Source organism: Falco punctatus (assembly GCF_963210335.1).
Source record: "Falco punctatus genome assembly, chromosome: Z".
NCBI classification, from domain to species: domain Eukaryota; kingdom Metazoa; phylum Chordata; class Aves; order Falconiformes; family Falconidae; genus Falco; species Falco punctatus.
In genome coordinates this window covers 85,380,845-85,407,835 of record NC_137586.1, presented here as the reverse complement: position 1 = coordinate 85,407,835, position 26,991 = coordinate 85,380,845, and the positions used below count along the sequence as shown (strand labels likewise).

The 26,991-nt window shown below is 41.9% G+C and overlaps 1 pseudogene across 1 annotated transcript in view; it reads left to right on the top strand.

The window, feature by feature from the left end:
- Window positions 1–26,991, top strand: part of LOC308056159 — a 47,048-nt pseudogene that overhangs the window by 8,487 nt on the left and 11,570 nt on the right. Inside the window, exons 6-20 of the transcript XR_013931974.1 lie at window positions 4,147–4,325; window positions 8,739–8,987; window positions 10,103–10,205; window positions 11,836–11,864; window positions 11,972–12,038; window positions 12,126–12,170; window positions 16,236–16,321; window positions 17,964–18,955; window positions 19,094–19,100; window positions 19,714–19,946; window positions 20,775–20,924; window positions 21,902–21,935; window positions 22,167–22,305; window positions 24,198–24,412; window positions 26,552–26,732. The product of XR_013931974.1 is annotated as an uncharacterized misc_RNA (transcript). The remainder of the gene's footprint in view (window positions 1–4,146; window positions 4,326–8,738; window positions 8,988–10,102; window positions 10,206–11,835; window positions 11,865–11,971; window positions 12,039–12,125; window positions 12,171–16,235; window positions 16,322–17,963; window positions 18,956–19,093; window positions 19,101–19,713; window positions 19,947–20,774; window positions 20,925–21,901; window positions 21,936–22,166; window positions 22,306–24,197; window positions 24,413–26,551; window positions 26,733–26,991) is intronic.

Below are 26,991 nucleotides of genomic sequence, written 5' to 3'. Positions count from 1 at the left end.
GTTTATAGTAGGGCTTGTTTTTCTTGAGTGGTACGAATCTTTTTCTCCTTGTGCTCAGTCTCCTAGAAAATGACCCCGGCCTGTTGAGTGAGAGGGATTAGTAGCATGCAGGGAGCACTTGGTGGCATTGATTCTGCAGTCTCTTGCTTGCACCCACAAAGCGCAGGTCCTGCATCCTGAGTCCCTTTGACAGGCTGCAGTAAAAGCTTTGAAGCCCCTGTTAGAGGAGAAGCTAGACTGATCTTGAGACAACGGAGGAATACCCACTTTGAATTCTTTGTTTTAATCTTGCTCTTCATTCCTGTTTTTCTGGGATCTTCAATGTAGTCCTTATTCCTTTTGCACTTGTTGAACATTCTTCAAAATACTCGCTTCTAGTGAGCAAGTCAGTATATTTAAGAGGTTGGCTCATGCTTATTTGAGTGTTTACTTTTTGTCAGAACATGAACCTTTTTGTTGATTGCAGACAGACTTGCAAAAACCTCCAAATGAATGGCTTCCACCTCTAGTATATCGAAAGACAGACTTTTCAGATTTGAAGTTGGAATTTCTTTGGCAAAAAGTAATTATGCATTTTTTCTAAAAGCGAGGGTTCAGATTTCTAGTATGTCTTCAGTGGCAGCTTTTTTTAGCTGCTGCACTGCGTATTGGTGTATTGTTCCTACAGAAACCATTGGTTTTTTGTCTTTGAGCTCTTGGAAAAGAAACGAGTTCTTCAGTGTGCTTTATATCTGCTGTATCACCTTTTAAGAAAATTGAGAAATGGAGAAGGAATGAGAAACAATCTTGAGGTCCTTTTTTTAACTCTTACATGTGTGTTTTTGATAGGAGTCCTCTTGCCACATCCATTCCATATATTTGTGGTAACATCAATATAAGCAGGACTCCCTGTTGCTCTGAGGCAAATGTTACGGCCTTGTCACAAAGACATGTGGTGTTGGGTAGCTGCAATAACAACCACACCATTCATTGATATAAAAAATAAAATTTTACTAAGTAGGATGGGTAGAGCAGGCGGATGGTGATTTATATTCTAAAGCTTCTGTTCCACAACACATAGACACGCGTACACACACAAGCACACATGCATGACACTCACACCAGTCAGTGCACCCGTTTTGGTCCAGTTGTGGCCTGCCCTATAGCCCTGGGGGAACAGGGTATTCACTCTGACTGCTTGTCATGCCTGCGTTCTGGCTGGTAGCGTAGCTTCTCTATGTGAACAGTTCAGCATGGTCAAATCAATATATGCAGGGCTTTTACCTTCAAACTGAGGTAGGAGGGGGCTGTGTTTGCATCCGGCACCATCGACACAACTGGCTAGTGTATCTCCAAAGTTTGTTGGCACCTACAGATTTTTGGGATGCTTAGACAGAGGGATTTTAAGTGTGCCGTACGTATAAAACACTCTACAAATATGAAGGAATTGCATTGGCAGTCAGTGCTGAGCAAGGACTAGTCAAGCTGAGAGAAATACAAAGTTGGCAGTACAGTAAACTGCCAAGAATCTGTTTCAGTGTTTCAAAATATTGGAATATAGGTATTTTACAATGGAGCAAGTAAATTTACACTGTTTGACACTGTCCCTTAAGAGTAGAGTTCTGTAGGTTGTGATAGGTTTGGCTTCTACTTCTTGTAACTGTAGAGTAGGCTGATGGTCACAGTACATTCTCCCCTTGCTATAGCTTTGTTAATGTACTGGTTATGTTTTCCAGATTTCTGGGAATTCACATTTATTCTGGTGCCCTTGTTTGGTCTGTCCTTGACACGCCTTTCCCTAAATGGATATAGGAATGCCACAATCTCCTAGCCAGACATCAAGAACAGGAAAACCAAAGAAAGGTATTCTATACAGTAGCATTTCAACTATGGAACATGTTGTGTGATGTACAAATACTAACACACCTGTGATGTTTATTATCTTGGAGGTCTCTATTCTGATGGTTTTGGTTTTATAAATTAGGTTTGAGAGCAGGCTTTGGGTGCTTTTTGTTTACGTGTTTTGCATGGGTCCTTTATTACTGAATTGAGTCATAGCTTTGTGTCATTAGTGATAGTAAATAATATTAAAAAAAAAATGCTCTTCTGCTACTCCAAAATGAAAATGGACTTCAATTAAAGTAGAAACAAGTGATCCCTAGATACTACTTTTCTAGATCCCATTTCTACAGTAGGGCATCAAGATCTGTCTGAAAACTAGCTCATAAACTTTCTCTCTTGCTTTTTAAAGGAGAATGGGAACTGGTTTTGATCATTGCTTAAAGTTACTATCCATGGAAAGCAAAAGTTCAGATAACTTACTCAACACGATATGCCCTTTGTTTTCTTTTCCTTTTAATGATTTTGTCTAAGACCTCGGTTTGGCTGTCATCATACAACTTTATGGAAGGCCACCAATCTCCTATTTATAAGCAACTTCATTTTGTGATGATAGTTAACGAGAACTAATTATCGAGGAATTGAGGAATGCTGAAATGGATATGATGTGGAGGCTCTATTTGGTTTTTTCCTTTCTGTCCAGGGAATCGAAGAGGCCTTTTATTTCATCTTAGTTGTTGATAATTGAGAGGTTTTCTCACTCTTCAGGCTGGATTCCTAGAGTTCAGATTTCTTTAGTACATCAGTGGTGTGCTAGAGTGCGCTGTCGTTGAGTTTGCAACATGTGCATCTGGGCCACGCTGCCATTCAGAGGGATCTTGACAAGCTGGGTAAATGGACTGTCAGGCCTGTCTTAACAGAATTCAACAAGGGCAAATGCCAAGTCCTGCACATGGAAAGGAACAACCGTTTGCTACAGCACGTGCTGGAGCTGCCTGGCTGGAGAGCTGCTTTGCTGGGAATAGCCAGAGGGTCTTGGCAGAAAGCGAGCTGAGAATGAGCCAGCAGGGTGCCCTGCCGGCTGAGAAGGTTAACGGTGTCCTGGGCTGTATGAAGAGCAGCATAGCCAGGGGACTGAGGGAGGGGATTGTACACCGCTACTTGGCAGTCCCTGGGTTGTGTCCAGCTCCCTGGGTATAATTTTGAGCCCCCAGTGCAAGAGAGAGTGGTCTTTCATCCGTGAGCGAGTTCAGTGGAGGGCCATCAGACTCTGCCAGCAACAGGACTACTTGCCTTTTGGGGAGAGACTGGGGGAACTGGGCTTGTTCAGTGTAGAGAAGAGATGACTTTGAAGGGGACCCAGCAGCAGCTTCCAGTACGTGTAAAGAGAAGACAGAGACAGGTGCCTCCCAGTGGTGCGTCACATGAAGCAAAGGTACAAGAGGCATAAATGGAAACAAGAGAATGGAAACAAGAAAATAATGGAATGTGGGCAGCTTCACCATGGTGAGAACAGTAAAACAGAGAGGTTGTGCAGTCTCCCTCCTTGAATGGTTCAAGATCAGAGTGGAAAAAGCCCTGTGAGCCTTATCTGACCTCAGAGCCGAGTCTGCTTTGAGGAGGCGGTTGGCTGAGAAACTTGCCGAGGTCCCTTGTGACCTGATTTATCCTGTGATCCTATGGGCAAGTTGCTGTCTTAACATGGATGAAAGCTTGGAGCGTAGCATAGAATGCCCTGGTTACGCCTGTCTTGCCTGTTGAATACCCTTTTTGGTGCAGCGTACAGAACTGCTGGGGATTCTTCTACCTGAGGATAAGCTTTAGATCTTGGTTATGCTTTTTGATGTTTTTTACCTTTTCAGGATAACCTGTAAGTGGGTAGAGCACCAGCTAGTATAGTATATAAACCAGTAAAATCTCTGTCAATAGTGTGTGCTTGTGTGTGCAGTATGAGTACTTCAGCAGTTCATTTATTTACTGTCTTGCTAAAGCACCAGTATTTTGTTAACTGTTTATTAACGTAGCATATTCATGCTATGCTGTTTTTTTTTTAGTTTAGAGGTAGTTCTTAAACTTTTAGGTATAAAAGTTCAAAGGAGATAAAACTCTAGTCTTTTTTGTTTTGTCAATTCAGTGTGACTTGAAAAAGCAGTTGTTTGGAAATGCATGCATTCATTCATGCTGTCTTACGTTAAGTTGACTCCCCAAAGTTTCATTCTGTTATGACATGTACATGTTAATGACATGTCCAGGTTAAATGTTTCTATGTGCTGTTTAATTTTTAGCATGCCAAATCTAATTTCAACATGTCAATTTGTGTTTGAACAGCAATAGATGACTTGTCGCAAGGAGACTCAGGTAAGACTTTAAACATACCCAGCACATACCTGAGGAATGATTGGAGAGACACAGTACTCATTTTGCTTTACTTTTTAAGAAGCTTGGAGAAAGAGGGGAGTGATGTCTGTTGGCACACTTCTGAGGAAGAACTCGATTTTACTCCCAAGGTATGGTGTACTTACAGTAAATGTCCTATAAAAATAAGTGATCTGAAGGCAAGTTTTCTGGGGGATTGAAAGAAACTACAGTTCTAGCCAGTATTGTTTTCTCCTTAGAAGCAGTCTCTGACCTGCCAGCCTTTCTTCTGCTGTGAGTTTTTCCTAAAAGACCTGTAGCTGTGGCAGATCATGCAGTAGATTTGTGATTTGAGGCAAAAGAGCAATAGGCGACAAGATAAACCACCACAGTATTATTTGTTCTTGGTCATTTGTGTCGGATTTTAAGTTTATAAGTTACTAATATAACCTGTTCTGTTCTTCCCCAAACACTGTTAATGTTTCCTGTAAATTTTGTGATAGAATCCTAACTGATAAAGGGCACTTTTTAATGAAGTTGTACTGAAATCCTTCATCACCTAGTTCTCCTTTCCTTCTCATCAGGTTACTCAAGAGTGCTCAGTGGATGAGTTACTCAAATGGGTCATCTTTTTTTCTTCTATTGAGATGGCATTCTGTGCTTGCATGTAATTTCACACTGCATGTTTTCCCTCTTTTTTTGAATGCTTAGGTAGTATTCTTTTTGTCAGCTACAAGCTCTCAGGCCTACTTTTTTTGCTAGTGTTCTGAAGAACTATTAACTTCTGCAGTGATGTGTGGAGCATCTGTTCTGTTGCTCTGGGATTCTGCAGCGATGAGGAACCAGTGTTCTAGTTCAACCTACTCTGTAATACTGGAGGTGCAAGCATGTTTAGTTTTAACATGATTTCATTTTCTTGCACTGATTTAAATATAAATTATGCATTTTTATGGCATGTTTTTGAAATTTAAGGATATTCTGGTAAGTGTACTTGCAGGGACTAATTAATGCATTAAACCTAGGGTTCTTAACAGTTACTTCCCTTGTGCACACTTGCAAGTAAGCATCCAGAAGCTGCAATCTTAAATATAACTGAATTTTACTGAAGTACTACAAATACTAAACCCAGATTTTTAAAACTGCTATGCATGTAACCATATTTTTGGAAACAATTTTCAGAAGGGTGCCTGCATGGTATTTTGGGGGTGAAATACTCACTGAATTGCATATGTGAGGAGTGTTTTTGTAGTTAGAAGTATAGGATGGAGCCAACACCTCACCACTATCAAAAGGACAGCCTGATTACATTTAGTGTTCAAGATTTGATGTGACCAAAGGATTTGTTGTTGTCGTTAGTGTTCTAAAAAAAAAAAAATCATTTATTTACAGAAGCTGCAGAAGCCAAATTTGACATTGTTAATGAATGTTTCCCAGCAGTTCAGGAAAAACAGTAAGCTATTTGGAAAAGATTGCATAGTATACTAATATATAAAAGTAGATTTGCTAAGTAGTTTCTTAAACAATTCTTTTCCTTTAGTAAATGAGAAAAGTAGCATTTTGAAAACACAGCACTTGGTCACTTCAGAAAAAATAAGTCATGTTGTTAAAATGAAGGTATTAATCCCCTCCTAAGCCTTTGTCCCTGGCCAAGTCCTTCCTCCATCCTGCCCATCCTTGACTTGGTTCCTTTTCCAGACATTCCCAGATTACTCCATTCATCTGGTAACATGCCTGTTGCCATTTACATAACTCCTTTTGTTGTTTTGACATAACTGCCATGTCTCCAAAGACGGTGAATAATGAAGTATCTTGCAAGTCAGTACCAAAGCAAACTGTCTTTCAAAATCTAAATAATTTGCAAGATAAACAAGAAAGTTGGAACAAGAAAAGCATGATTCAGGTGAAGTTTCACAGAAATGATGACTCCCTTTTTGCAGAATCTAAGATGACAAACTGGAAAAAAGACAAGGTGAAGTTTCACAGAAATGATGACTCCCTTTTTGCAGAATCTAAGATGACAAACTGGAAAAAAGACACTTCAGCTTCTCTCAGATAGTTGTGGTCTTAAGGAGAAAAAGTCAAGCTTCAGTAATGGCTTTGAAAGTGATAATAGTTCTTTGTCAGCAGGAAAAAACCCAAGGCTTGAAAGTCAAAGACCAAACTCTGTCTTTCTTGAACATGTGGATGATGAAGATACAGAAGAAGAGCAATGTGAAGTAGATAATAAAGTCTGTGAAGCACTGAAACAAGAAAGTGAAAACTTGTGCTTGAATAGGCATGAAGAAAATGTAAGAGCAGCATTTCACTCAGGCACCAAAGTAAGTTATATAAGGATGATTCAATCACAAAGGTATTTTCTAAGGGTGATAAAGGTAAGAACCAAAAGGTAAACTGGATTTCTGTTAATATTTCACGTATATCCATCTTTTGATCATCCTTTTTTTTATATTAGAAAATGCCTTTAATCCCAACCAAAGCAGTTTCTTAGGTATAAGAATAATATTGGGCAGTATTTTCAATATTATTTTATTGGTTGCAGTGGTTTTGCAGGAAAACAAATAGGCAGTATAATTTTTCTGAAATAAATTCATTTTTTCTCAGTTGTATGTACAGTTTTTATCTGTCAAGATTTATTGCCATTTAGTAAAATACCTGGTGTGATGGCTGAAAGTGAGGAACCAAAAAGTTTGAGTAAGATTGAGAGCAGGAAGTTAGTGATTTTCCTGGAGCAAAGTACAGGAAAAGGAGCGTGTTCCAAAACAATGTAACTGAAATGAAAGCTAGAGTTAGGCTGACATGAAGAATTGCTTCTCAGGAGCTTTGCAGAGCCAGGGCTAATGACTTAGGGCTAATGTCATTGCTATCTCCTCAGAGATTCCCATGGAAAAACTGAAGGCCTTGTAAAACAAAGCTCAACAAAATTTCCCTGTTGTCTTACACAGGAAAAGCATTTTTAAAGTTGTCGATGGGTGGCTAAGAAGGTGCTTGTTTCTGCTATTTCCAGCTGTTTGGTCAATCTCTTTTAGGAAAAATCACCTGAACAGGAAGAAGAGGAGAAGGAGCAGGAAAAGGAAGACACTGGTGAAGAGCTACAAACTGCAGTTGTTGAGGGTGTGAAAAACTCTATTTGTAATGATAGCCGTCAAGTCCACAGTGCTTCCAAAGACAACACTGGTGAGAGAAGTGAGTTAGTGAATACTGATCCCAGTTCTTCCTCTATAAATATTAATGCACAGTAAATGAACTGAAATGGTGATTGACTTCTGAAACAGTAAGTTTTTCCCTTGCCTGTGAACCCTAGTGGGCATTGGCAAGGAGGAAAGTAGCTTTTGTTCCTTTTCATTCGTTCCTGAAGAACAAATTGTGGCCTTGGATTCCAAACGATGCTACATGGAGCAGGTGTCATTCTTGGTTTTGTTGCTGTGTTCTCCTTGAACCAATCAGAACAAAACGCACAGTTGAAAAAGAGGAGGATTAGAGAGTCTTGGGTGTGACAGTAGTATTCCCCTTTCTGGCCCGTACTGTCAGACTGAAAAGTTGTGATTGCTCTTGGCTGAAGCCTGGGAAAGATTTGAGTCAATCTGAGAGAAAGCTGTTCTGTTCCAGTGCCTCACCTTGTCCAGTTTTAAAACGTAGAAAGTCTCTCCAGTGCCACGCTTGTGTGTGCTCGAAAGCATTGCCATGTCAGTCAGGGCTGAGCACTCTGGTACTCACCTCAGGTCTTGGAGCAGGAGGAGAAGGCACACTTTCCATCGTCTGTCTCCAGAGAGTAGAGTGGTGTGGTAGATGTTACCAGAGCGTGTGTAGCTGCTGATCAAATGCTACAGAGCGGGCCTGGCAGAACCTGCTGTATTCCAGGTGTTGTGCCTATACATGCTCTTCTGTCTGTGCATTTTGCCATAAGCCTGCATTTGGCACAGTGTGAGTAGTCCTAGCTGAGGCTGGAACCAGCAGTTCCCCTCTGCTAGGACGGGTGCCCTCGCTGGTCTCTAGCTCCTTTCCCGGTTTTTGTGTGCATGTCTCCACAAGAGCGAATCCTGAATCAGTTTTACCTAACGGACTAGCTTAAAACAGAGAAATGAAGATAGTTTAATCTGGCCAGGAACCTACTGAGACTGAGCCTTGCGTGTGCCTAGTAGAGAAGAGATTCGGATGTTAGCCCCCTGAGATAGAGACAAGTTGTGTGTTTGGGGTGAAATTTTGGGCTGTGAGCCTCTCCTCTTTTTCAATGGCAATGCTTAGGTGTCTACCTTCTGGGAAGGTGCAGGGTAAAAACTGCTAGTCAAGGAAGGTCTTTTCTGGTAGTGCTACAAAAGGAGCATTGTTTCTTGGTGATTTTAGCGTGAAGATGTGTCGGGTGGTGTTTCTATGGTACTTCTTGTACAGTGGATGGTGGTAGTCAGTGGCCATTTCTGGAGCTGTGGACTGGAGAGCAGGTGACCTAAACTCTGTATGCCACAGGGCTGCAGCGTGCTGGAGCCTTTTCCTGAGTGTGACCCAAACACGTCTTCAGTGCTGCTTGTAGCTGTGTCAGCTGTTGTGCATAGCCATCTCCTGCTGGAGAGGTGGCGATCCAAAGGAAGTACCGTGGTATGTTGTGCGCTGGGTGTGAAGAAACCCTTGAATTCAACACTCACTGCTTAGTTTGTCCTCAGCAACAGAACCGCTGTGCATCTTTTGGGCGCAGGGGTGATGGGGAAAAGCAGAGTGAAATAGAAGGGCTCAGTGTCTCACCTCTTACTGCCTTTGTAGGTGCCCTGACTGCGGTGGGAGCAGAGGAAGAGGAAGATGCTGAATCTCCCTGGGATTCTGAGGTATTTCCCGTGAAAGACACCGGGGTTCCCAGTGGGGCGGGGGTGGGGAGCGAGATCCAGAAGCACTCGGAGCTTGGGCCCTGCCGTGGCTGAGGCTTATTTCCCCTTCTCCTGGTTCTGCTGTATGTTTGTAACTGGGGGCCCTTGAAATACTTGTGCTGTGTGCTAGCTGTTCAGCGAGGCTTGGGGTGAAGGTAGGTCGAGCTAATGATTTGGGTCTCATGGCAGCTGGCCCTTGGAGTTGGGTTTCTAGTACAGTATTGCGGCAGTGAAGTTTCTTGCTGCTTAAAATAGTCTGAGCTCCTCACGGGGGCTGGCGGGATTGTTGCTTTTTCACCACACAACTCTGTTCCGCTGACGTGTTCAGTGGTTGCCCTTAGGGTCTGCAGCCTAGATGATGAGCTGCTTCGGAAAAGAGCCTTTCTACCTTTTTGGCCCTTTTTGAGAGTAGCGTTCAACAGAAATACCACACGTGCTGGCTGTGTTTGCCCTTTTAGTTCTGTCTGTGGTAATGGGTTAAGAAGAAAACGGGCAGTCTGTAGCTTACCCCCTCTGACTTTTCTTGTGAGGAAGAAGGAACTCTTCCCCATCTCCTTCTTAAAAATACAAGGCTAAAATATTATTGGGTGGTTTTAGGTAGCCTTGGTTTCCGTAAGCTTTGTCTTGCTCGTCTTTGTTCAGCCCAAATAGTCTTTGTTCAACTCTTGCAACTGGGAGTAGCAATGTGTTCGCTCCCCACTGCAGGATGTGTGCCTGGGGACCACCAGCACAAATTTGAGTATGGGGTACCAGTTCAGTCCGAAAGTTGGGTCCCCCACAGACCTGCAGTTACAACCCACAGCTCGAGTTACCATGTTAATTCTCTCTTGCGGCTGTGCAGTTTGCCAGCGTGACAGAATAGTTTAGATGAGTTGTGAGGTTTTTGCCTAAGATCTGAAAACACACAAGTCTGCTGTGATTTTCCAATATACTGTGTCCTGATGTGCCCTTTCCAAGGGGCTTATCAAAGGCTTTTGTGATTCCATGCTGTGCAAGTTGGCTTAGCAGGAACATTTTGCATAGAAATGAGTTGAGAATTTGTACCGATGCTCACGCCCGTGTTTTATGTTACACAGACAGATTCTGAAAGTCCGGAAGAAGGATCACCTGGTGTGTTGCTTCCAGCTGCAGACAGACACGGAGCACGCTCACGGATTGTTTCAGGGGAGCGCCACACTGGTAACTTCCTGGTGGACTAAATGTTTGTCTGTAAACACGTATAGGCTGAAGTGAGCTTTTATCGATGTCTGCCTTAGGAATGCACTTACGGTGTGGGTGCGCGCTATAGCAATGAAGTGCTTAGTATTTGTTAATGAACACCAGCTGTCACGGCGCTTTCTGGCAAGCTGTAAAGGAAGTTACCTTGTTTGCATGATGTGTGTTCTTTGGATGTGATTGTATTTTTTTGGATTCAGGTTCTTGTGGCATAGTGATGAAAGTGTATGTGGTTTAGGGCTGACCTGTCTGAACACCTAAACATTCTTGGATGATAATGTAGCAGGAGAAAGGTATGATCTGGCTAAGCATTTTTCCCCCTCGCCTTAATGTTTTTTATACCTTTCTGTTATGCTTTGCCTAGGAGCTAAAATGTGACTAAAAGTTCAGGGTTTCTGCCTGTACTTTGTGATGCTGTCTCTTGAGCATCTGCAGTGTAGAATGGCAGGGAAGTTTTGCTGTTGGGGTAGAACTCTTATCTGAAGGATTTCTTTTTACTAAATGGTCAGTCCTGCTTGTAGTGTAAGTACAATAGAACAGCTGAAGAAGCTAATCCAGTTTTAGTTTAGTAAGCTGGAAGCAAAACTTTAAAAGCTCTTGGGAGTTTGTAAATCTACTTGTCGAGTAGTTGTCATGAAAGTCTGCTTTGTATGAATCTACTAAGATGAGTTTAAAATCAGTGTAAAAAGGGGATAAAAGGTGACTATGATAATCTTGCTAAGGTATTTCCATACTGCTAGACCACCAAGTTTCCTGAAATCAAATGCTGTTTGTTTTTTAATTATTTTTTTAAATACAAAAGTTTTGCTATGGAGCCATTCTTAATAACATTCCATACGCTTCTTTCATGAGAGGACTCAAACTGTTATGATGACTAAAGCAGAGGACTTGAGAAATGTAGGTGGGCCAGTAGATTGTGTGGGTTTGTAAGTGATTTAATGTTGGAAAAAAATCTTTAAAAAAATGAAACTATTTGGAACTGTGCTATAAATGCAGATTACAACCAATTGTAATTTGGGTTTTTTCTTTCCTTGCAAGCTGAACCAGAACAACCTGATAAGAACTAGTTTGATTCTTCCTCATTGAATGATGTGTATGAGATTTCTATGTCTGCACCCATGTTTTCTCTGTCCTATTGATGGAAAGGAAAATATCCCTCAACATCACGGTCATAGAGCTGTTATTTTATATAACTTGTAGTGTTATTTTATGGTAATTCATTACAGCAGACCAGCTTTGGCTTTTGAAATAATCTTTGTAGAAAGCAGGATTCAGCTCCTCAAAATAAGTATTTTGATCTTGTTTTGTTAACAAGCAAATCCTTATTGCTGCCTATGGATTGTCCTAGTTCTGTGAGTATTATTTCTTAAATCCAAGGTGCATGATGGGAAGCGTGCATTGTCCATTTCTTGTATACTGATACAAATGCTGGATGATGAGGTAAATTGAATGTTAAGTATCGCAGTCTCGATGAAATAATGCTTGCAACTAATACTTAGTTGTAGAAACTGCTGATGTTGAATGGAGTAAAAATTTTATGAATTAAATAAAAATTAAATAAAATAACACTTTCTAAAACATTTTTCACTTCCAGGCTTTTTGGAGAAACCCAACAATTCCCAGGTAAGTATTTGTTCATGTCAGACTGACTACTTGTTCTGCTCATTAAATATTATGTAGTTACTTTAAGTGTGATATTTTTTTTTTTGTCATTGGATTGTCTTTCATAGCTGAAGACCTCTGAATCTGTTTTGGAAAGGAATGAAACCTCTCCTAACAAAAAGCAACAGAAATCAGGTAATGTTCACTTCATGTGGTTCTGGGTTTAGCTTCATAGTCTTTCTAGATAGGTGTATTTATTAAAGCATCTAATTTGTTTTGCAGATCTATTGGAGGAATTTGGCTTAGGAGATGCAGAAGGTGTTGAAGGTATTCATAACAATCTCTTTGTAGTGTTCTTTTAAGGACAGACACTTTGTACTTGCAATTTTCTTTCTAATATTAAATTAATGGCTCTAGCAAGGCATCCCGGGAGCAGAAGGAGTACTGAAATATACCTCTGTGTATGTGTTTGCTCCCTCCTCTAGTCTGCTGTTCAGCACTGTCCATACCCTTCCATGATGTACGCTTCCTACACCGTACTTGCTGTCATTTCCCCTTTTCAGGCAGTCCTGAAGTTTGCTTTTCTTTTAGTTTCTCAAAAACCCCCCTTCCTGACTTTCCTGGTTCTCTGAGCGTGTGCTGTGGCTGATTCCAGGCTAGGGATCTGTAGGCTAGGCTGTCCAGGAGCTGCAGGTGAGCCACAGAGGGTAATTCTTGGGCTTGTGCTGTAGCTGTAGTTTTCAGGAATTATTACTTGCCTGGCTTTTCTCTACCTGCCTGGCAGTTGTTTTGAAACATGTACAAACACATTCTTCTGAGGCTTCCCTCTCTTGTTTGATGGAAAATGACCAGCAGGCTCAGAGGCAGGGGAAGGAAGTGAGGAAGAGAGACAAGATGGGAGGAAATTAGTGGCAGCGTGTTTCAGGAATTCTCTTTTCTTCGGAAACAAGGCTAAAGTTGAAGCGGCTAGCTGGTTGGCTATGTATTGGAGAGAGGATATGTAACCTTAATGGGTTTTGAATGTCTTTGTTCTAATGTTTATCAATTTGCATATTTGATAATTTGTGTTGTATTTTGTATTAATCACACTTGTTAATCAGATGAGAAACAATTTGCCACTCAGGTTTTAGAGTTTCTACAATTAGCTATTGACAATATAAACCAGAGAGAGGTGAACAGATATGTAGACAAGTAAGTGGACTTGTAACTTCTAAGTATAGAATACAAATAGTTCCAAGTTCTTTGGCATCTTTGCTTTAGGGGAAGAAAAAAAAAGTGTTGTTGTTCTTTGGACAATAATAGAGATGCAACTTCTCTCTAGAAGTATCTCCCTCCTTCTCCTCTCGCTCTTCTCCCTTTCATGTGTTTGCAATGGGTAAGCAACAGGTCCCCTTTTGCCCTTTATTTTGCAGTGACGGTGTTCTGGTAAGACACAGATATTTGTTACAGGTTGTTCAGTTAAAACGTGAGTTTTGGTTATGTCTGTATTCCACAGTAATGTGGAGTGTAGCCCCATAATGGACCAGTACATTACAATTTTACAAACACAGAAAGGAAAGGTTGCCTTTTCATGGCTCGTTTCATGTCAGCTGTTTTTCCTGTGTGGCTTTATTCATTTGCGTCATGCTGGTTTTTACCCATATGTTATCTTGAAGGTCAGGTGCTAAGAAGTAGATGTAAAAATTTCTTTCTTTCAAACATTTTATGTTTGGATTTGGGTTTAAGCAATTTAGATTGCTTCAGCAAAGCATCGTGATTCCTGCAGCACAAATATTTCTGACTCTAAAGGGGTTGAATGCCATCCTTGACAACTTGATTTCATAAATCTGGAGAACAGGTACAGTATCTTGCATAATTAAATATCCAATGAGAGATGGAATTTCCTATTCTATTTACTTTGTTACTGACTCATAGTAATACATTCTTAAAATTATTTTTGAGTCAAAATAAAATAGCGGTGTTCTCATGTTTTCTGTATAGCAAAGTAGCTGCTGTCCACTGTAATCTGCAAAAAGTCGTTATGTAGATTATGTACAATTTATGAGGAGGGAAGTCTCAGAATAGAGTGGAGAGGTAAAGACTAATTGGAAAGAACTACGATGACTAGAAGTCATCTTTCAATGCTAGCTAGAGAGCAGACAGAGTAAAAGGTGGGGGAATGACAGGCAAAAATACTGGAATCTGGTTTACCCTGTGAATTTTTTACATACATTTTTTTGAATGACGGGCTCTTCAGAAGCCTTGGAGTAGGGTTCTGCCAGTGTTTTAACTAAGAATTTCTCCCTGTGCTAAAAGTGAAGAACTCTTGACAATGAAGAGTCATCCTCTTTCACAGTGTTGACAGAAGCCAATAACACAGAAAATAGACTCATGAATTACTGCTCCAAGAAAAGAAGAAATTTTACTTGCAACAGCTAATGGGAGAAGTCCTTAGCTTTTTAGTTGATTTTTTTGAGTTATTTTTCCAGTGGTTGGAAAAATAATTACTGACTAGAGTTACTGACAGGATGAGAACTGGAATTTTGCAGATAGAAGAACACTGTAGCCTTTCATCTTTCCTGCTTCTTCCTTGTTCTGTACCCATCATACAGAAATGTCAAGATTGATTAAACCCTATGGAAAAGGATTCTTAGGGGCTCCAATGTTATTAAAATCTTATCTAAAAAGGGAGACTTCAGACTCAAATAGCTGCTGCGGAAATCTTTCCTGTTGACCGTGATGGGCAAGGCTGAACAGGAGTTAGGGTTGCTTTTCATTCTAGCAGCATGGCGCCTAATTTTAAAGTGACTGCACTCTGAAACAGAATCCAAAAGACGAAGGCACCTATGTACTCTGAACAGAGAATGTGACTTGCATCCTTAGAAGGGCAGTACAAACCTCTGGGTGCTCGCAGGTCTGCTTTTATCCAGTTTTCAGGCAGATGTTGACCAGAAAAGCTTATTCAGTCTGTGTTGTGCAGACAGGAGAGGTGTCACAGCTCTCCTGCATACACAAAATATTCAAGTCTATCTTCTAAGCAAAATTGTGGTGCCCATGTTACATGACGGGGGTGATGACGCATATCAAATTATATGGCAGGAAGCTGCCTGCATTTTGCTGTTTGTGACCTGAGTGAGCATTGGTGAAGTGACAGAAGAAGTCTGGTAAGCGTACCTTCATGGAAGCAGAGTAGGAGCAGCCCCGTCTGTCTGACCGACTGACCACCTGCTGCTGTACTTGGGTGGAGAGGCTTCTAGGAGTAGCACATAGACAATGAAAGTTTGTAAAAGGAGTCACCTACAGGAGAAAATGCCAAGAGTGAGGTTGGCCCTGTGACTCATAAATAGTAAACCCTTTTGTATTTTTATGATTTTATCTATGTTCTTCCTGTCTTGCTTGCTTTTCTTGTGGGAAGAATGTTGTGTCCCTCTCCAGCAGCGAAGCTTTGTGTATTGAAAGGCTATTAGGTAGAAGCCATAGGATTATGGAGCAGGAAAGGAGATTAAGTGATTGAGGTGAAAAGAATCCATCTCTGGTTTTAGATGCCACACTTGACCTGCTGGGACTTGTTTCTTTCTGAATACTTGTTCCTTCAAAATGTTCAGTGTGCCTTCCACACAAACAATACAATGAGTTGCTGCTTCTAAATTGTGTCTGGAACTATCTGGAGTCCAGTTCTCAGATATAACAGAGATTCAAGGTAGGCACCCCATAATGGGGAGCCCAGACTGAGTGAGTGCCTGCTTCCGAGGAGTTTGTGACCTGTCCAGTATTACGTAGAAATTCTGAGAGAGGAGAGGATGGAATCCAGTTTTCAACAGTAAAAACATCCGGATCATGGGTTATTTCTCCACACTTCACAAGCCTGTCTTTCATTCAGTGGCCCGTCCATGTCTTCTGGAACAGATGGGGCAGCAGTTTGACTGAAATACTCTGTCTAGATCCGTGTCTAGAGACACATTTGTGTTGTGCAAGGAATAAAGCTGGGGTCTTCAAGATTTCAAGCCTGTGACTTTGTTGTTCATGATTTTCTGTGCGCAACACATAGGGAAACTGAAATTGCTGGAGGAATACTGTGTGGTGCACAGTGTGTCAGAGATACAGGGGTGTATATCTATGTATGAGAGACGTTGTGCGTGTTTAAGAAACAGGAATGGCCTAGTTGTGACCATATATAGTGATTTTCAGCAAATTTCCCTTATACATTAAAAAGTAGAATGCCTTGGAAGAAAGGAATTCACCCAGATGCATCTTAAATCTGTATTATGATAATTTTCTCTCGGAGTGCACAAATTTGAGGGGATTTTATGTTAAGATTTTTGTCACAAGTAGGATGATTCAAGATGCACTCTAGGTGTACATAAGTAGTATTAAGTCATGCTGGTTATAAAAATGTGTGGATTTTCACTGCAGGTGAGAACTCGGGGTCTACCTTTCATATGTCATCATCAGCTGAAAAAGACGACGTGAAGGATGCCATTGAATATTGTGGGGTGCAGGTATGTAAGCCCAAATATTTTGGATTACAGTCTGATTCAGTAAGTTGTATTATACACTAAGGTAAAGAAAACTTACCAGTCAGTGAATAATGCTGAAGGGAGAGTCCTGTAGGTGAAGGCTGCGTTACAGTCTGAAGGAGAGTTGGATACAGTCGTCTTATGGTGGGGTAAAATCCTTGTCACTATGTCGGATGCTTGCTGTTACACTGATTTGTTTTCGGTTGGTGTGCTTACATTTTGAGGGGTGTTTTTCCTCTTGTGCACTGCTAAGAAACAAATGTGCGGCCACATGTGGGTTTTTTTTGCCTGTGCAAAATGCACATTCAAGTGAAGAGGGAGATTTGTCTATAATATGCTGATCTGTTTGATGAAACACGCCGGTCTTCCTCTTTGCAAGACAAAGGTCAAAGAGAACACCTTGAAATGTGGTGACCTTTCTGATGCTTCCCCAGCCTCTGCAAAATGTGCTCTTGTTTGGCCACGTGAAGTGTTTGAAAAGGCTTTTCTCAGAGGGTATCCTGGAGGGGAATAAGGCAGGCGTCCTGCTTGTGGCGGGTGTGCGGGGCAGGGCTGCACAGCGGGGTCTGGCGTCCTCTGGAACACCCGAAGGGACAGCGTAGCAAATGATTTCCACCCCACAGCCGGGCATCATGAGAGAGGGACGTGCCTAATTCCAACAGGCAAAGCGCAGGACTTAAGCCTGTTGCAAGGTGGTAGTAGTTGGCCAGTGAGCTTGGGAAGGGGGAGGGTGAGACAGGTGGTGGCTGGCTGAGGTGCTCCTTCCCTCTTGTGAGCGGAGGGGTCTTTGCCGCGGGAGAACAGGGCCTGGCTGACGAGAGGAGCGCGAGGAGCATGACGATCTCAGCCCGCTGGGACACCAAGGCTGCAGGCCCTGTTCAGGAGGCACCACGAGGGGAAGGGGCGTGTGGGCAGGACTGTGACACGGGGCAGAAGCAGTTGGAGCTGTTGAGAAACAGAGCATGGGGACTGGGACTTGAGGGGGCTGGGTAGGGTTAAGGCATGGTGCGGTTTTCCTGCGAGCCTGAGTTCCTGATTTCTGGGATGAGGGCAGGAGCAGGCAGGTTCCCCTAATAAATCCTTTCCTTTGCACCTTGGAGTGGAATTTATTATTTCTGAAGCTTGGGTGAAGAAATAATCCTCCCTTAGCCAGTTCTCTGTGTGGTGAATGGTAAGAAGCTTGTCATGTTCATTCCCGTTGGGTTAGCTTAGGTGGCCGGGGACTGTACAATGCCAGACGGTAGAGCACGATGGAGGGAGGAGGGTGGGTGAGAAAAATGTTGACAGTTTTAATGAAAAATGGTATTAAAGCAATAAAACATGAAAAATAAACATGCTTTCTGACAAGCGCCAGCAGTTACAGAAAGCAAGCAGGCTAAAAGGTAAAAGCAACCCTAATGCCTAGGCAAACCTAACCCAAGAAACTGCTGTCTCTGAGTCCTTCTCTTGTTAAGAAGATGGTGTGCAGTGAACCTTTCATTTGGTGTCCCTTGATTTTTCTTATAAAAATGGCTTTCAAAATGCCTTATTTCTATTATATGATGAGTTTGCAACAGAAATTGCATACAGCAACAGTAATTTTTTTTTTCTTGATAATCTTTCTGTCTGTACCTGTTTACTTAAGGATAAATGTATTTTAGAAACTATCAACTTGATAGAAAAAACAGCACATGAAAATCACACTGATAAGGCAGAAATTTCACATCAGAAATTTCACATCAGAAAATGAGGAATTGCACAGTGCTGACAAGCAGTTCTAAGTCCAAAACCTTGGAAAGAAAGAGATGCAAGAATGTGGGTTGAAAATGAGAAGAGGGAATTGAAAACAAGTTTTAAAAACGTTACAGCAGAACTAAAGCAGCTGCTTGGTGAAATTAATGAAACTGGGAAAACTACTTCCCTTGTGGAAGAAATGTCAGAAGATGCCTTCAGTGCTGAGCTGAAGAGTTCTCACGTTTCGTCTCATGCAACAGAATCAAGTAACAGCTTAGAAAGTAAAGGTGAATTTGGAGACATTAAACTTACGCTAGGTGGAAAAGTACCCAAAATGGAAACAGTAATCCGAGTCTTGGTGTCCTTTCTGATCAAGATAAGTGAAATGCAAACACGGAAGATACCTGGAGTACAGATGAAGGAGATTGCACAAATAATATGGATGATACAAAGGTGCCTCTAGCAAATGGAAGTAGTAGAAACGTAGTGGGAGGTCCTGAATACTCCCCGAGATACAGCTTAAAACCCAGTCTTTTGGATGACATTTCTAATATTATTCCTACAATAAGACAGTTTCTCCACGTTGTGAAAATGCACTTTTTGTAACAGAGAGGGAACTTGGAAAAGACTCTGGATTTAGTGATGATTTTCCCAGGGACTGCTTTATCAACAACAAAATAGGAGAAGCAGAAATGGAAAGTCTTTTTGCAAATGCTCAGCAATCATACGTCGTGCTGGTCTTGATGAAGAACTAAAACAAGATACGGGAAGATTTAAGGGTAAGGTAGGAATGCTGCAAATAGTATTCCTGGCTTTGGAGAAAGAGAAGGTACAGCTGCCAAAAGAGGTAGTTCACCTGCTACTCTTTAATCTCGCTCCAGATCAATGGTCCTGTTCACTTTAGCTATTCATCATTAAAGGAAGATGCTTCCTACAAATTGGGTTTTGTTCTAATGGAAATATGTTACTTGTGAACAAAGAGGGCAGTGGAGAGTTGTCTTTTTCCCCATTTTTGGAAAACGGAATGTGTTATTGCTCCAGTTTTACAGTAGGTGGCACTCGGTTCCAGTGCAAGTAGTTATCACTACATTGCCTTAAAAAGAAATCCATACAATTCTATCGGTTCTGATTCTGAATCAAAGAATGAAAATAGATTCTGAACAGGGTCTTGACTAATAATTCACGTGCTGTGATATCTGCATGGTGTGTCTCCATTGCCTTTCACTAAAATTCCTCTTCTCTGTAAAACCATTTGTGTTTGTGGGATCTTTTTTTTTTTTTTTTCCTCCCCTTGTTCAGGGAGCAGTAGCCCAGCACAGTTCCACTGGATATTTTTTCTGGCGGTGTTACAACTGACATTGTGCAGTCCTCCTAACTCTTTGTCCATCAGTAATGCTTTCACTTTTTTGTTGTTCTCATGTTTTAAGATATACTATTGTTTTCTTTCTAAGGGCTGTATTCTTGTTATCTTTAATCATGAGTGAATTCAAAGTACTTTCAATGACATAATACGCTTTGTAGTGTAATTTTGTGAAAATGCTTCTCTAATTTTATATTATTTCAGGGGTAAATCCTGAATTAATCAATCTTGGATGTGGTGTTTCTGTCTTTTAGAAATACTAAGAAATACATGAAGCTTAACTTTCTTTTTATAGGTTGAGAAGGAAAAAAGCAAACAAAGAATTTCAAAAGTGCAGGCGGTGGCAAAACAGGAATATCTTGGTAAATTAAATATACCATCAGACAACATCACTAATCAGCAAATGAAACAAAAGATTACTGTAAGGAAGAATGACTGTTTGAAAATGGAGAATGAAAACACTATAGAAGAAAAAGGCAAAAAGAATTTTTCATCTGAGGAGAGCTCAAAATTGATTAAAATGCCAATGAAATGGTAAGCTAAGGAAATAATCTCTAATTCTTATTTGTAGTACTATGTAAGTGTCTTAGGTTTTCTAATACTGTAGTAGTTGAAGTAGTTTCCCCAGTGGTGAAAGCCATAGTGAGTAGTCCACTGCTTCTCAAAAAGTGAAGAAAATGTCTTTTTAGAAAACATGATGCTCACGATATTCAAATTTATTGCCTGCTCTAAAAAAAGAAAAGGAAAAAAAATAAAAACCCCACCCCAATTCCTGTGATTTCCTTGTCAATACTGCGGCAAAATGCATCTTCACAACCAGAACTGAAGACTGGAAAAAGCAGTTATTTTTGTAGGAAATGGCCACCTAGAAAAGAAAAGTAGGAACTTGCAGTTTGCTACTACTCCCTTTTCTAGGTGATTTTAGTGATCTCCGTGCAGTTGGTGTTTATCTTTTCATTAAGATAATATGCCTTTTGTCAGGAGAAGATGATATTACCAAACCAATCTCAAAAGTCTAAAGGAGGCTCACATATTTTTATGTAAACCTAAGCAGGAGTTTTTTCCTGTCTGTCCTTCAAAGGAGTCTCTGCTCTAGATTTTCTGTAACATGGATACTATAGGTATTCCAGCTTAACCTGCATCTAGCTCAGATTCCAGGTGTCCCCCTCACTCCTAGGGGCAGGTTTTTTAAGTACTTGGGTATCTTCCACGATCTTTGCAGTCAAGTCTGTCATTTTATAGTAGATATTTTTTGTCTCAGTCATTTCTGGACATCATCTTAAGTATGTCTGTTTCACAGAAATATTTTTTGTAAGCCTACTCACTTGGTGATTTTTTTTTCCCCTTTTCTGTTTAATGCAGTAAAATTGCCCTGAATGCCAAAGGTGCAAAGAAAAGTAGAAGGCAGCCTTCAAAGCAGAAGGCTCATCATCAGATGAGCTCTTCCAGTGGCAATCATGGTCAAGTACTGGATGATAGCACTTCCAGTGAAACATCTCAGGATGAAGGAAGGTATGCATATAAGGAATGTTGAAAACAAAACTTACTTAATGATGCAAATTGACCTAAGAGCTAGAGGCAAGTTTGGGTTTTTGTTGTGTGTTGAGGTTTTTTGTAACCCTGATGCATATGAAGATTCTTGTTCTTTGGTGTGACCAGGCTACCTGGTGCACTTGGTGTTGACAAAAACTTCCCTTTTGTTTAGAGTGCTTTGAGCATGCTGGCCAAGTTACCCATAAGGTCACGTGCACAAATTCTGATTAATTACATGAGCATGTGCACAGGCATAGAAGTATTACCTGTATTTAAAAAGGGCGAGGAGAGACTTACAGAAAAGCAACATCACTCTTTCACTGCAGGTATCTCGGGATTTTTTGCCCTGCTCCCCGCTCCACCTTTTCTCTTGCAGCTGTGTACCCTCCTGACTTCTTGCCCACCCTGAACTTACTTGTGTGGGTTGTGGCAAAGTGAGAAAGAGAAGTTGTTGACACTGTTCAGCACTAGCTAAAAATGTGGTGTGTTATCAACGCTGTTTTGGTCAGAAATCTAACACACAGCGCTGTGTGGGCTGCTGCGAAGCAAATAAGCTGCATCCCAGCCAGACCCAGGACACCAGAGAATCCAAAATTACAGTTCTTTGACCTGTAGGAGGATTGTCGGTGCTGAAGAGAGCTGAACCCCTGGTATTAAACAGGGAATGCACATAACCGTATAGCTACATATCTGTACCTGTAAGATTTCTGTCACTTTGTGTGAAGTTGAGAGAACAGTTATTTCAACTATTTGCTTAATATCTTGCGGAAAACTTAGCCTTCCAATAGACATAATAGCACACAATAATTGTTTCAGTCTTGAACTATATCTAGCAAAGTTACTATACTAGATTTTCGTTTAATTCACTTCTGAAATGAAGTTTTCAAACGAACTTCAGGTATTATTCATACTGCAATGTAAGCATTCCAGTACTGAAATATATTTCTGTTTTCTAGACCTGCAGCAACAACTGGGAGTGAAAAGAACAAGGTACTGTAAAACTAAGTTATTGATAAACAGTTTCTATCAACTTTTAATCACTTAGATGGGAGCAGTGTTTATGTAGTGATCAACCAGATGTACAAATTGCTGCTGGTATGCAGCTTTATTGTATTTGAGACAAATCTGTGGGCTGTGAAGGAGAGAATGAATCATTCATGCATTTATAATGGTCTGTAATACTAGACAGTGGAATTACAGAAAGTACTGTATTTTTTGTAGGTCAGCAGACAAATGGAAGTAACTGATGACCCTGGTTTAACTCACTCATCTGACCCAACTTCAGAGAATGTGGAATTATGAACTTCAACCTACAAGGAGGCTATGCTGCGGTTAGAACAGCTTTGTGTGGATCATACAGGTATGTTTTCAAGTCACCGTCTTCAGCTGTTACAAGTTCCCCTTAAAACATGGTTTCTTTGCATGCACTCCTAAGTATTTTAGTTTCATATTTTGATATAATATCTCTTTATGATTAGAGATCCCCCTCAAAAGCTGTGAAACTGTCACCTAACCTGAGATGTTGCCTGCATTACCAGCCGATGTGCCTTACGTTATCATTGGTTCTCTGTCTAGTCAGAGCTGGAGAAGCAGTTTCTTGCAAAGTACAGTTCAGCTCCTTCTAATGGGGTCATCAAAAGTCAGCAAGAGCTTTTTCTTCTTTATATCCCCTTGATGTGGTTTAAGCCCAGCCACACCTAAACACCTAAGCACCACACAGCCGCTCACTTGTTCCACCCCAGTGGGGTGGGGGAGAGCATCGGAAAGGGAAAAGTGAGAAAACTCATGGGTCGGCATGATGACAGTTTAATAGCAAAAGCCACGCACGCAAGCAAAGCAAAGCAAGGAATTCATCCAGCACGTCCCATGGGCAGGCGGGTGTTCAGCCATCTCCAGGACAGCAGGGCTCCGTCACGCATAACAAATACTTGGGAAGACAAAGTGCCATCACTCTGGATGTCCCTCCCTTCCTTCGTCCTCCCCCCAGCTTTATATGCTGAGCATGATGCCGCGTGGCATGGCACATCCCTTGGGTCAGCTGGGGTCAGCTGTCCCAGCTGTGTCCCGGCCCGGCTCCTTGCGTACCCCCAGCCTGCTGGCTGGTGGGGTGGGGTGAGGAGCAGAAAAGGCCTTGGCTCTGTGTGAGCGCTGCTGGGCCATAAGGAACACATCCCCGTGCTACCAACCCTGTTTGCGGCACAAATGCAAAACATGGCCCGTACCAGCGACTGTGAAGAAAATTAACACTATCCCAGCCACAACCAGCACACCCCTCAACAGCTAATGACAAAGAGTACAGCAAAATAATGGCTTTGCTTAAAAATAACAAATAAATAAATGTATAACAGAAATCAAGATGCTTGCATATATGCACATAGCATTATATAAACATAAGCATCACTTACTAGGGCTATTAAACTATGCTAAAATTTCATTAGGCAAGTGTTAACCTTGGCCGAAGGCCAGACTCCCCCCCCAGTGCTGCCACTGCCCCTCCTTGACAAAACGGGGTGAAAAAGCTTGTGGGTTAGTGTGAAGGCAGGGCTGTCACTTCCCAGTGACCGTCACTGGCCAAACAGACTCCACCAATTAAAATACATTTGGATAGTGAGAAACAAAGACCCAAAAACCGAAAAGGACACGTCGGCACCCCCCCTGCTCAAGCTCTGCTGCGCTCCTTCCCTGCCACCTCCCCAGGCAGCACGGGGAGGCTGCGGTCTGCAGTCGGGACATAGCAGTTTCTCTCTGCTGCTCCTTCCTCGTCCCTTTTCCCTGCTCCAGTGTGAGTCCTCCCCCAGGCTGCAGTCCTTCGGGGAAAATCTCCTCCAGACTGGGCCCTCCATGGGTTGCAGGTCCTTTGGGAAAGATCCGCCTGCTCTGGCACGGGGTCCTCCGCAGCACTGCGCTGTGGGTATCTGCTCCAGCATGGTTCTCTCAGGGGCTGCAGTCGCTGACCTGGGTGTTCGTTTGCGGGGCTGGTTTTCGCATGCTTTTCCCCTTCTCTGCCTGTTTCGCCCTTTCCTACATTTGTTTTTCCTGCGGAGCTGCCAGCACGGCTGAGAGGCTCAGTTGTGCCCTGCGGTGGGTCCATCGAAACCGTCCATGTCCAGCACGGGACGACCCCTGGCTCCTTCTCACAGGGACCTTCCCGCTACCGAGACCTGCCACCTGCACCTAATGCAGCAAAGCATTGAACAGCTTATACATTGGGCAGTATTTGTGCAGCTTTGTGTCTTTTCTATCTCAAAACAGGTTCTGCTATTCTGTTGAAACTGCAAAACATACTTCTTGAATATGAACAGAGAATAGAACGTGGGAAAAATCGGTATACAGCTCTCTTGCGCAAAGTAAGGGAATTGGAAGATGAAAAGAGGGAGTCACGGTTCAGAGCGGAGAAGACTCAAAGATTTGAAATCCATATTGGCTCACCAAGAAGCAGAATGGAAAAGTGATATCCAAAGCCTTAAGTATGTAAACTTGTGGTCTGATAATGTATTATCTTTTATTATGTATTATCTTTTATTCCAAAAGACTCTGATGGTGCAGGCAACAGGATGAGAAGTTTCCAGTCTTTTGGGTTTGGGTTTTTGGAATCCCGTGGGCCAGTTATGCTATGAAGTACATAATGTGAGAGGGGGAAAATGTCCAGATATCAGCTCCATGTACAATGTTCTGGATGTTGTTTTAACTTTGTTTTCTAGCAAGAGAAGAAAACAAGAGAGTGTGTATGGGGAAATCAGATTTATAAGAGAGATTTGAGATACGGGTTGTTGCTGATTTTTCGTTTTGTCCTTGTGGCTTCTGATGGCCTATAATACTAGGATTTCTGGTAACTCCACCCAGTGCAAGTCAAACCAGAGCTTAGAGCATTTGTTTGCTTACCTGTTTGTTTGTTGGAAAGGTCAAGTTTGGGATTGCCCCTTTCCCCACACTCCTGAGCTAGACCCGGAGGCGTGAGGTTTCTCATCGCTGTTGACATCACGTCAGACAGGGGTGGCCAGCAGGCACCGTAGGCAGTTCAGCAAGGACAACTGCAGAGCCCTGGCCTGGGAGGGGAGATCTCCTTGTGGTGATCCCCGGTGGGACGGCGTGGCTGGGGAGCGGCCCAGGCAGAGAGCGAGCTCAGCAGGAGCCACCGTGAGCTGGCAGCTGGGGCGGCCCGCAGCGGCCTGGGCTGTATGGAGGGCAGCAGTGCCAGGGCACTGGGGGCAGTGAGTGCCCACCCCTCCGCAGGGCTTGCTGAGCTGTGTCTCGAGCCCGGGGCCCGGTGTTTGGCCGCCCAGCCCAGGAGATCTTGCCCAGTCCGTGTGAGGTCGGCAGGGAGATGCCGGGCTGGCCCGGGGGCAGGAGCACCAGCCCTGTGAGGGGAGGCTGCAGGAGCTGGGCCTGGGGGAGTTGGGCCTCCCAGCACGGGGGAGGGGGGTACGAGGAAGACGAGGCCGGTCCCAGCTTGGCCTGGGTTTGACTTCAGCAGGTGTTCAAAATCCTCAAACATCTATCAAGTATAAAGAAGTAATATTTTCCTTCTAAATGAATTCTCCAAGCAGCGTTAATTTATACTTTCAAAAGTTACACTTTTTATGAAATTACACTAGAAATTATATGTAAAGCTTTTTCCTTGCAATATACGCCATTCAAATACAAATGTTTGTCAGTCTTTCAAGTAATTTTAGTGGTGGTTGATTCTTGTTTTGCAGAATTTCTAAAGCAGGCTTTCAAATGGCAGTTCTTCCCTTACATTGATACTTGGTTTTTATTTTTTTCTTCATCATTGCAAGTATATCGGAAAAAATAGTCAAGATAAGGATCAAAGGCAAAGCTGCTTTCTTGTTTGGGTACCGTGGGTACACCATGGACCGTTTTTTACCATGTCAGTGCTCATTGCTGATTGTTTCAGTTGGTAAAGAAGCTGACCTTCCATAAGGCTTTCCTTATAAATCACCTTCAAAATGAAATTGCTGTAGTTTCTCCCAGAGGTAGATCCACTGAGGTTTAAAACTGGTTTTAATCGTATTCAGCTTAACCCCCATGCATTTCTGAATCTGGTTTTGAACACTGACATCCTTCTTGAGTAAACAGAAGCTGCTTGTTCTGTCTGTGGGCAGCCTTACAGAAGGCTTGCTAAAAAATTGTTGGGTCTGCCATAGATAAGTGGCGTGCTGATTCACCAGTATTACTTCTAGTCACTGAATCCGTAGTATGTAGGCTCAGTATACAAAGAAAATGTATATTAACCATAGTAAAAGTTTATGATGCTTTGATCTGATGAGACAAAAAACTCCTTTTTCAACAAAATGGCTTTAATATGAAGATGATTTATTTTTTTTATTATAGAAGTGTACACACTAGTGTGCATTTCCCTATGTAAACTTACAAAAAACTGGTAAATCAATCAATGGTTTATTTCCATATCTTGTACAACTGATACCATGGACAGTGGAATGAAGTTAGAATTCTTTAAAAAGTTGAAAAGTACAGTAAAAATATGGAATCTGAAAACATCTAACATTTTTTTTATCATTTGAGTTGTCTCTGCAAGTTCATCATGTGGAACATCTACTTTTATATCGGTGCTTTTGTTTCTCAAATACTCTGTTAAATCCCAGATGTTCTTTGAAACAAGAAGCAAAGAGACTTAGAGTAGAAGTGCTCTGTGAGAAAATGAGAGAAAAACTCCAAAGGAAAGAAGATCAATATTGTAAAGAAAGGGAGGAGAAACAGAAACTTGAGTTACACTCAAGGAATTTAGAAATGGAGATAAGAACACTGAGAAAGCTCTTGAAACAGGTATATTAAATGATGAATTAAACACTTTCTTTTCTGCTTCTTTTCACTTGTATTCCAGTATGCCTAGAGAAGGAGGTGCTTTGTTCATGGGAGAGGCATTGGATAACTATTGCCAAATTTTGAGAGCAGTAGGGAACAGTTGGTTCACAATTGGTCTGTTGTTCTTTTTTTTTGCTTTGCCAGTTTATTATTCCTTTTTTCCTTTTTCAGAATTTAGGTTTCATTTGTATTTCAGGCAAAGCCTGACTTTTTTCTAAAT